At 36.8% G+C, this 11,707-nt stretch overlaps 1 long non-coding RNA gene across 1 annotated transcript in view; it reads left to right on the forward strand.

The window, feature by feature from the left end:
- The window catches only part of LOC112543021 (uncharacterized), a 42,338-nt gene that overhangs the window by 25,123 nt on the left and 5,508 nt on the right, over positions 1-11,707 (forward strand). The gene's annotated exons all lie outside the window — the stretch shown is intronic.

Here is an 11,707-nt window from a genome sequence, read left to right on the forward strand (position 1 = left end):
AAAAAAACAAATAGGATGTCTTCATCAGGGAATGTACAGAATGAATACTCTACTTTTTAGCACCTACTTTTTCATCAGTGATAAGTGGACAAAAGTGACAAATGCTTACCCTCTGTGCAACAATTGTATTAATGTGTTAAGGCTGGAATTTAAACCATTGTTTCCCCATTCTGTCTTTCTAACCTCTGAGCCACACTGACTTTTCAGCTTCTCCCAATCCCTTGATCCATTGAATTCAAGAATGGGTTGCTGAAATTAGTTTGAATGTCAACATGATCATTAACCACGTTTGTATGTGTGAGTGAAATGGGGGGAAAAAAACTAACAAAGAACCCAGATTTCTGGTGCATAGCTCACATCAAAGGCCTACCTATCATTGGTCTGGAGAGGTTAGGAACCAATAACAGGAAGAAGAACACTCAAGCAGGAGGTCTTGAAACTCATGTACGTAGAATGTTTATGCTTCAAAGCATATGAACTGAATTATCATTTTTTTAAAGAAACATCAATACAGGAAATGGCTCCCTGGGTATTACAAGCCAATCCACTCTTGTTATTAAAAGCATCCAACTCAAGCAAAGCAACAACATAAAACAGGAGAGAAATTCCCAGTTGCTTCTGCCTTCCTGTGTTTTATAGAAGAAGCCAAATAGGAACTGATTACATGCTGTGTTACACCAATATATCTGTGCTATATCTTCCCTAATACACCCTAAAACCCCATGAAGCTCAAACAAAAATAAAACAAAAATCCCTTTCTTTCATTTGCAACTTAGCAAAAACACTCACAGGGTCAAGATGAGAACAATGGACTCAGATAAGGTGGATAAAACTTCACTGAAATAGGACTTCACTGGAATGGAATTTTGACTGTCAATGTTGAATGTGGGGCACCATGTGTATTGCTTTCAGTGACTTGCCAATGTTCTCTTGAGAAAATGAACACATTTCTACTATCAGCCACGCAAAGAAACCAAATGTTAGCCACTTCTATGGAAAGGAAGGAACTTTTCTGCAGCTTTGGCTAATTTCTCTTGTAAAATGCATTGTTGAGTACAAAGCTTGCAAAAGTCTTTCCTCTTTTAGCTAAATATGTTTGCATCCTGCATTTATATTGGTTGACTTAGACTGCATTTTCCAGCTCATAACTTTTTGGATCACTGTACATTTTGTTTAATGGGTGCATGTCAAATAACACATATCTCTCTAAGGCACAGGTCTGCATCTGGCTTCTTTTTCTCTGCCCTTGAGCAAAGAAATCTCCATCCTTAGGAAAGATGGACCTCTAACCGTACCACCCTATTGTCAGTTGTTAGAAAAGCTGAGATGTGATGAGATGAGATGAGATGTAGTGCAGGAACAGCCTTAATGTCCTATAGAGAATTAAGAGTCTGCAGAGGGAATGCTATTGCTTTGTGTCCTAATGTAACCAAATTTTCCAATATTATTTAAACTGCCATGGGGATCTATCTGAATTGAAAGGTTGGTTAGACATCACATAAAGAAATCCACTCTGCGTTGCACTTCTGAGCATGGGTGTCTGTAGGAGCTTCCTGTTTTTACAAAATGACAGTATCATGCTGTTGTAATGCAAATTCTACCCCTTTCATACCTGCATGCATATGATGCCACAGTGCACGTACAAAAGAGATGGGGCTTATGTTACTATAGTGTGTCACTGCTTTCATCATTTTGCCCCTCTTTCTGAGAAATATGATAGCCCTGATTTGTGGAATGTTTGTACATACAGGTAGTGCTCTCTTGTTCACTGTGGTTCACTGTTCACATAAAACCAGAAAACCCAGTATCATCCAAATTTCCATGCTGCAAATGCAGATTATATTAGTTAGATGTAAATCCCAGTAGAAATACATGAAGTCATATGTATGTCATATATGAGGAACAAGGCAAATTGGACCAAGCAACATATAAATGGGGCTTCAAACTCTAGGTCTCTGTTGTTTGATGAAAGAGGCTAATAGGTACTTTAACTAGATGTAAATATCTGAGCAACACTGCACAACTGATTTGTGAACCCATTGGAATATGTATGTGATTGAAATTGTGTCTTCCTGTGTACAGGGTTTTTTTTCCTTGAAATTATGATGCATTTTCAACTACCTTTGTATAGTACCTTGAGTCATTTTGCAACTGGGCGGTGCTAGAAACTGAACAGATAAATAAATAAATAGATTCTATGGGAAGGAAAACATATGTGTAGGGCCTGACTAAAACAAAATGTTACTGCAGAACATTGTTTTCATGAAATGCATTTTTGGCAGTACCACTTCCTCTCACATCAACCTTTCCATGTCCTAAGATGTAATTGAGAGGTCTTCTTCTAGGCTACAGTTGTGAGAGGTTTACTTTGATAGGTTTTTCTCAATAGCTACATCTAAATTATGAAACTTATGGATAGGTTTGAACCTTCTTTAGTTGCTTTTCATCATTTGGTAAAGATATTTTCATTTCAGAAGAGTATTTGATTTACAGGAAATATTAAATTCTATTTTCTGCCTTATTTTAGCTACTGAATCTACCTGCTTTTACTGTATACTAGTGTTGAGCAGAGAATTTGTCCTGCATTTCCCCTATTAGTTCTCATTCAGTTTGATAAAAGAGAATTTGCTACCTGTAGCACCCCCAGTGTTAGATGCCGTTGATGCCTACCACCAAGAGGTTGAGACATGCCCTGTTCTACAGCTAGAATCTCTTTTTATAATACAATACAGTATGTTGCCCTCTCCAGGGCAACCAGCAAATGTATTTATATTTAGATCCTAGGGAGAATTTCTATCTGGATTCAGCATTAGAGGCTTTGTGGGTTTTCAAAACTATCACTAGTGTAATGTTTTGCGTTTTTATTAGGGAGCATCAGCACACCACTGTGGATTGTTTCATAAGCACCAGGAAAAGACCAAAGAAATCCAAGTTCTGCCAAAAAATAAGTAGATTAAATCAAACAGATGTTAAATATTTATACAAAGGACATCTAGATTCATCATTTTATTTTTAACTTTAACAGATTATAAAACAGCAAAAGAGCACATAATGTAACAATGAAACTAATACTATATCTGCCAAAAAGTATGTTTTTGTACCAAAACACTTGCATTAATATACTTTCCTAATCCCATGTCTGTCCTGATTAGTGTCTTATTTTATGGCTTCTGTGTATTTCAGTTGATTCAGTCAATATTATTCTAAACAATCAGTTATTTCCTAAATAAAGCATTTGCTAACATCCTCATTCAAAACTTCCATAGAGTACTGTATATAATCTGAAATGAGATAGTACATTCCCCCATCTGTTCCCCTAAATGTCTTGGACTTCAAATTTCATCCAACAGCTTGGAGATAGTTGTGCCTGTATGGTCTCATTCATATTAGTAGTTACAAAGCAAGTAGTGCTTGGTAGAGTACAGACTGTCAATACAGATAGCAGCTGTTCCTACAGATTGGTAGCAATTCCCATTAACAAGATGATGAGACATAGGATTTTGTAAGAAATACTCAGGGATAACAAGTGCTAGGTTAGCTAAACCACTAGTAACTAGATGCTGAGTACTGATTCATCTGTGATGACCAAAGATGAAGATAAAACACATTAACAAATGCATAAAATAACATAGTACAGCTTTCCTTCACTACTTCCCTCCAAAAGTGTCGTGCTGGTTGAGAATTAGAAGTTGAAATTTAACAACTCCAGAGGGAGGATGATTTCAGTAAATAAGGGTTGGTTTTAAGCTTACTAATTTTCTTCAGTGACTTGCTTCCTAAGATCTCTTCAGTTTTCTTGTTATCTTCTGGTTTAAAGCACATTCATCCCAGGCACCCCTAGTCTTAGAGGCCTAGCCATAACAACATATTCCCTATGTGAAACAGCTGTTTTTCAGGACATTTCTGTCTCTGGTGTCAGCTCACCAAAGAATTCAGCTGCCATGACAGATATTTTCCCAGCTTCCTATTTTTGTCAGAGAGAACAAAAGGGTGGTTTATGAGATACGATTTCTTGGAAATTATTCCGGCATGTACAGACAGTAAGCAGTTATGTGGTAAAATATATCATCAGGAAGTCACTACAAAGTCCAAAAAATGTGCTAAACACTCAAAGTAGTCGCTGAGGTAAATATTTCTAATCCTATTTCAAAGCAGCTTTCTCTTTACTGCAGCATGGCCAAATTAAAAGTATATTTTATGCACATAAACACACATATATATGTATACACAAATAATACACACACACACACGTATATAATTTTTATTAAAGAAACTTTTAAAATAATAAAAATAATACGAAGTTCAAAAGAGAAAAATAAGGAAAGTAAAGTAATAAGTAAATGAAAAAAAGTACAAAGAAAGAAATAGAAGAAATAAAAAGAAGCAGCTTCCAGTCTTCTTAACATCAGTTACAAGTTCATTTATAATTTACCCTCTGTCTCTAAGGTTACAGCATAAACAAATAATACCTTTAAAAACTTTTGTAACTGCAAAACCAAGATAATAAATGCATATAAAATTAAGGCACAGCTTGATATTTTATGGGCTGATATTTGAACAAGGAGTAGTTTAAGATTAAAAAATTTGATGGTGATGTACCAGATGTACTCCCTTCAGAATCTGCATTTGTCCAGAGATGCTAATTTTAAAAGCCGCCAAAAACAACGTTTGAGAAAGTTTTGATGTATTTATTTTCAGAATGAGAATCAGAGGCAATAGTTCTTCAATTGTTCAATGGGTCTTTGAGGTGGGATAAAACTGGTGTTTGTTTGAGAAGATTTTTCTGCTTTGACAAATTATTTCCTTTCAAAAAGAGCAAATAACTTGGGTTAGTATTAATTCCACCCAATGAAATTATGAGAATATTTAAAAATGGGAGTATGTCATAGTATCTGAGGGGAGAATTCCATTTCTCTCAATTGTCCCTTTTCTCATCTAGTTCAGTTATCAAAGAGTTCATATTTACATTTTCTGATTTGATATAAGAATTTTATGTATTATTATTAATTTAGATTCTATTTTTGTGTTATGTTTTGTTTCTAATTCTTTGTGCACTGTCCAAAATCACTCTTGTGAGATAGACAGTTATATAAATCTTATAAATAAATGAATACACAAACAAAAAAATATATAAAATAGGGTTAGAGAGGTCCTTTTCCTCTTCATTTTGGGTAAGGAGGTTGAACAAGATGTTGATGGCCATTTTGACCTCACAGTAACAGAGGAAAGTGGGTGCCAGGATGCACAACTAGAACAATTGTACAACATGATGATAAATGCCTGAGTGAGGGCAGAAAGGGATTTCGGTGGGTAAACATTCAAGCAGCTTTGGCAGGAAGAAATCTTGGCATATTTCCAGACCTTTGGTGCAAATTGACTGTGCTGCCACAAATGGCATCATAGCAATTTTTTTTTCACATCAAGTGAATTCTTAGATGAAAACTACCAATGGCATATTAAGAAATGCACTGTTTCTGAGAAAAAAAATATATAAAAGTATATATGTCCAGGAAGGCCTGTCCATAGGAAGGAAAGTGATTAGCCATTATGTTCCTGAGACAGAAAAGTGGAAGGACACAGTAGCAGGTGAATTATTGACATGGTAGCCTACAGTCCGGGCAGAAAACTTTGCAAGCTGTTGCCAAAGCCTCTCTGTCCACACAGGGTTTTCTTAAGCCAGTTTAGAAGCAAGTTGGCATGAGTAGGCATAGCTTAAATGAGTTGCTGTTCAAGTGAGAAAAAAAAAAGACAAAAAGTTGAGAAGCTGAGAAAGCCACCAACTTCCCTTCCAACAGAGTTCGTGCATTCTGCTGCAACAAGGGTATTAGTGGGGCTGAATTGGGTTGGCCTCAAAATCCCAACATTTAACTATTACTGCCACTAGACTGCATTTATTGAAAGTTGATATCCAAGCTGGGAGCAAATGGCTTGTAGCAAGGAAGATGAAGAGTCCTAGAACAAAAGAATGTTTAGTTCCCTCCACCCATTCTGGTTTATTATGGGTATTTCCCCTCTTCTCAGTGGAGCAATCATACTCAAAGAAGGCTGAGATGGGGACATTTCTTAAAAAGTAACTCTCTCTGCTGTGCTGCTATGTACCTATCAGTTCCTCACTGCTGGCAGCAAGAAGTCATTTTAATAAGGGGATACAGCAGCACTATCAGTGTTGTTTAATGTTATAGACTTAATGTTGGCATCATAGTAAAGGTTTTTTTTTATTATTACTATTATTCCTAAGAGGCAATGTCAGCTGTGTAGAAAAAACATGGCTGTGTTTGTACAACCTGCTAACCCATGGTGTACTGAACTTTAGTTGACTGAATTCACTCAATTGTTTGTATTCAAACATACTGGTACATTAACCTATCACACTGGCTAGATTAACACACCATATCTTGTGCTACAAATTAGTTAACCATTTTAGTCTTGTATGCTATGCAAACTGTCCAATGTCTGTTTTTAGTATCCATTGAAAGAGAACTGAGGGCAGAATATACTAGCACTCAGTTTTTGAACTCAGTTATATATACATATTCAGAGGATGAAGAACTTGTCAGTTTCAGCCAGTATCCCAGAAACATGATGCTGTAGGCAGTGGCCTCTTAGTGGACTTAATGGCCAGTGAAATGGCTGAGTAATGAGTCAGTTAAACAGCTGGGTCTCACAGTGATGCTACAAATCAGCTAGAACTGGTTGGAGAGAAAATTGAAAAGAGCTAGAAGAAAGTAGCAGTCCATCATGAATGTGCCCCAAGTGACCAATTAGCTGAAGATTTCAAAGAAAGTAAAGCTTACAAGTGGAAAAAGTGCCAAAGAAAAAGAAAGAAAGTCACTGACATTATCAGGAGCCAGTGGAAAACAGTGTAGCTGGGGACAGGTAAAGTTTCATCACATTAGTGAGGAGACAGCCTGGAGGTCCCTAGCCCATACCAGAGGCAGTCTTAAATCATCCTTTGCTTTCTGGTTTAAAAGTAATGGTTTCCCTGTTATCCTTTACGGACCCAATTTTTGCCATGGATACAATACACATGCTTCCTTAGACATGCTGTTGTTGACTCAGTCAGGTGATTCCTAGGGGGTTAAGATCAGCCCAGGCAGGTTCTGTTGGCTACTTTAAGCTGGTGTGAGCATCAACCGTCCAGTCCGTGGGAACTCTCCTCCCAGACTGTTTTGGTTTGGGGAGCAGGACAGTCTGGTTCTTTCAGGGTGAGTTCTCTCTGTATAACTACCAAGTCTCTAAGCTGATCCCCAGCTTGGATTAGCTGACTAGCAGCTGACCAACAGCAGCAGGAGGGAAGCAGAAGAGGGAGGGCTGTTTCTCTGCCACTTCATGTTGCAACCCTCCTTTCATCTATCAGCTGTTATTGAGATATATTTGGACAGAAGTTTAGTCGTCTTCTAGAATAATGTTAAACTCAATGGAAGAACACTGAACCTGTCCAACTATTAGCTGATACCAACTGATATCAGGTTCCCTCTGAATACACCTATGTGAAACACTTGTACACAACCAGATTGAATTTTGACAGATGGTTAAACTTGCCAGTTTAGCCATCTGTCAAAACTTGTATCCTTCCTATCCTTCCTATCAAGCTCCAGCCCTATCCCACATTAAGGAGAGTGGTTGGTGGATGTTTTTGTTTTTTATCTCCTCAGGGTTACCTGGGAGTGCAAATGAAAAAGAAAGGGAAAAAATAAGGTCCCACTGATTGTACTACTGTGGATTCCCTCCCTTCAGTTTGTGGGGAGGGAGGCAGGATGTGCCCAGCCTCCTTCAGAGCACTAGAGAGATCTAGATCATGGCTGCTCCCTGGTTGACTTGGTCATCAGCAATCATGTGCTGCTGGTACATGGGGGGTGAATCAGTTAATTGGTGCAATAGCTAATTTGATCATGTGACCATAGCCATGGCCAATCAGCAAAACACATTCCAAAATAAAGCCAATTAAAGTTTGTCTCCCTTCCCACCCAGCCTTCAAAGGCAAGACATGGTACACAGGCAATTCCTCATTTCATATTGACTCCCCAACCCCCCTCCCCTTAGATGGCCCTAGAGACTGTTGCTTCATCTGGAAGCCTCCCAATTAAAATGCTAGAGAGTGTGTCCATAGGCACAACAGTGCTCAGAGTCACTACATAAGAGACCACAGTATTAAGTCTGTTTATCCTATATATAACTAAAAGAATGTAAACTCCATGGAGTGATTACTCTCGGGTCATTGTACTTAGGGTTGCAACATTAAAGTAACATGCCACCGGTTAAAAGAAAGCAACCCTATCAAACAGAAAAGTCTATACTGCTGAGTATATAACAGCAATTCATATATTTTTTAAGTGAACCATATTAACTGAATTCTTATTTAAATGAAAATGTCACAAGCAGTTAAATAATTGTAAAAATATCAGTTGTATGTTGTCTTGGAATTTCTGGGAATTTTAAATAAATACTGAATAACATTGTGGATTCCATTAGCAGTGTTTTGACTAACTCAGCTCTCAGCTTCACTTCCTTATGCAAACCAGAAATATATACAACAGTGGCAGATTCCAAATGTCATCCTGCAGTGCTTAAAACAAATCACTTGGCTTTTCTTTAGCATTTATTTTTGAGCCCAGCGCTATGAATAGCAAAACATTTATATGTAACATTTTTCCATTCTCCTCCTTAATAACAAATGGCCTAGTAGAGCAAATGGGATTGTCATAAAGCTGGCCTTTTTTTCTGTAACCATCTTTCCAAAAAAGTGACAAGCCTGTTTGGAGAAGGGCAAGTCTATGAGGCTTTGAAGCCATTATACTTTGAAAGGAAAGATGCAATTCAGGGTGGCCTTCCCATATTATTTACACAATAATTAAAAAATATTTTATTTCCAACTGACAATGCAAAGAGAAATAAGAATTGCACACAAAGTAGAAGCAAGGAAACTGAGAAAGGTTTGAAACTGATCAAATTAATGGTAACAATAGGCCTTGCTATGGTAACAAATACTGTTCCCAATTCTAAAACCTGCATAACTTATTTCCCAGACTGATGCCATCAAGCTGTGAATTTTCCGTTTCTGTTTCTGTGCCTGGTATTAGTTACAGAAATATGCAGGTTGATGGGGAATTTTTATCATCATATCATGATCCTGAGAAATATGCTTAGTGTTTTAATTTAACACATGAGAAAAGGGGATTGATTAACACAAGGTAATTTTGAGATGAGAAATAATTCTCCTACAGCCTTATTTTATTACAGTTGCAATGTTAGATAGCACTGAGTTTGGGCAAGAGCTGTACATTTCTAATGATTTGATAATTGTGAAAGTAATTCTAGTGCATTGTGATTAAGTTTAATTCCCACTAAGCAGTAGTTGAGAGTAGCACTCTATGTAAAAGCCCATAAATGTAGATGCCAGACACTATTCTTCCACATTTGAAAAGCATGGAAATGTTCATGCAAATCCAGCTGGTGCATAGCTGCCACTTGAACTGAGAATTCATTTTATGAGCTTCTCTGCTTTTTTCATCTTCACCTGCAAGCAGAAATTTCTACTTTATGTTCAGGAATGTCTGCAGGGAGGGTCCAAAAAGTCAAGTGGTGGCCACAACCATACAATTGAAGCCCCACCTTTTTTTAACATGTGTTGCAATGCACATAGAAAAGGGGCAGGGCTTTGGTTCTTGACTTTTTGGATCCCTGGTGACACTCCTGTTTAGGGTTGTTAACTCTGTCAAAATTAAAGGGCAAAGATGCCCTTTAGCTAAACTGAATTCTTGGTAACTTCATAGACATGTCCATGTAGTTTTCTGGCACAGTATGAACATAGTATTAATGGAAGAGAATATATGTAGCTCAGGAAATATAGTTTTCCAGGATGCTTTTTCAACTTCAAACTTTAGCTTCCTTTAAAAATTATCATTATTTGCTGTGCCTTGGCTTTTCATAAATCCTGTTTTACCTGTATCCTACAGTTAATACAGGCACATAATGATTACAACTAATATGTCATTTCCAAGTGTTATACTTGGTAACCCTATCCAAATAGAAAAAGTCATCTAGTCTCAAGTCCTAATTATAGCAGATGTGATTGGACACTGCTTAGTTGTAAAGCAGTGACAGGGTGATTTAAAGAGGAGTTGTAGCAAATGGAAGAAGAAAGAAGCATTATTTGGTCTATTCTTCTTTTCTTCATTATGGCACCAATACTATTAAATACAGCAAGATACATACTGTGATCATTTATAGAAGAAAGAGTTAAATTCGACATGACTGTGCCTATGAAATGACAAGAAAACAATATATATTTTTTAGAATTACAGCTCAATAAGGCTCAATTAAGCACAGTATATGAACCCAGCCTATCCACTAGAAAGAGTTGAGTTTGGGAGTAAAAGTGCTGGGCAGAAAGCATCATGCTTTAATTCCACTGTATACTGTTCTTTAATTATACTGTCAGAAGTATATAATAAACACAGTGTAGTACCACATAATGCAAATACAGAGATCAGAGGGGATAGTTGCTAAGGAAATAGGCACAAACAACACTTAAGAATAGTTTGTTCCACACTTAACATATTCTTCTTCATCATCATCATCATCATTTTGGCTAAAAGCACACACAAAATATTTTTAGTATAACACTCCTTATCATAAAGCTTATTTATGTACACTGTGTATGAGGGTGTAATCCTTTGGCCCAAGCTTATTTATGACTGAAGAAATTGCTTTGTCAAACTTCAGTGATGTATTGCCTTGGTAATTTATAAAATTTTAATCAGAAAATACCAAATGTTCTTTCCTATATTAGCACCAATAGACAGATGTGAACAGGCAGCAGTAATCTGAACTAAATCTGTGATTAGAAGTTGCCACATATCATATACATTACTGAGGTGACATGGAACTAAAGCAATACTCACTTTAAAATACAGAATGTTTTCTCTCACTTTTCTCTAACTGAATAATTATACAAAATTTGTTCTCAAGCATTGAAGATTTGTTTTCTGACTTAATTATCTTCAGTAACAACACATTTGAAGTTACTGAACTTATTTTGAACACAACCACATATTCCCCTAACTCTACCTTGAAGATCTGTCACTACATATCCTTTAAAGGCATAGCCTACTGACACAGCCTTCATCTTACCCACAGCCCATAACTGAGATCATTGAACTTAGTTTGCAGCTGGTGCTTTCCATCTTCTCCCAACACAAGACTTGCTGTATGCATACATTGGGGTGCTTCAGTGATGACCACAGAAATGAAACAGTTGGAGGCTGGAATCTGCCCAGTTCCTGTTGGCCTTTTTTGGATCCCTAAAATCAGTACTTGGAATTAATGGAAAAAACACTATAAATCTCTTAAAAATACAGTATAATTTTACCTACATTTGAGATTATTATAAAGTATTCTTCAGCTGGTCAAGTTCTTCAATGCACTGATGCAGTAATTTTAGATAGTGTGAGATAAATTAGCACTGGCCTTTCATTAGAGAAGCATGTTGGCTATATTTTTGTTTTGTGAAAAAGATCTCATACACTCCAGTAGCATCAGTGATTTATTTAAGAAGGCTAAAAAATGCTGCATTAATAGATTTTGGATCAACATCAAAAGGAATCTTTCAAAAAGAATTACAGTGCTTTCTTGAAATCATTTGTAATATAGTCTTTGCTTAAACTTTTATTTCTGAGTCAGCTGATTAGTAATTAGGTTCTTTCAG

Source organism: Python bivittatus, unplaced genomic scaffold, assembly GCF_059951505.1.
Source record: "Python bivittatus isolate LINGU-HERP-01145 unplaced genomic scaffold, Pbiv_v1 ctg000850_np1212, whole genome shotgun sequence".
NCBI lineage: Eukaryota > Metazoa > Chordata > Lepidosauria > Squamata > Pythonidae > Python > Python bivittatus.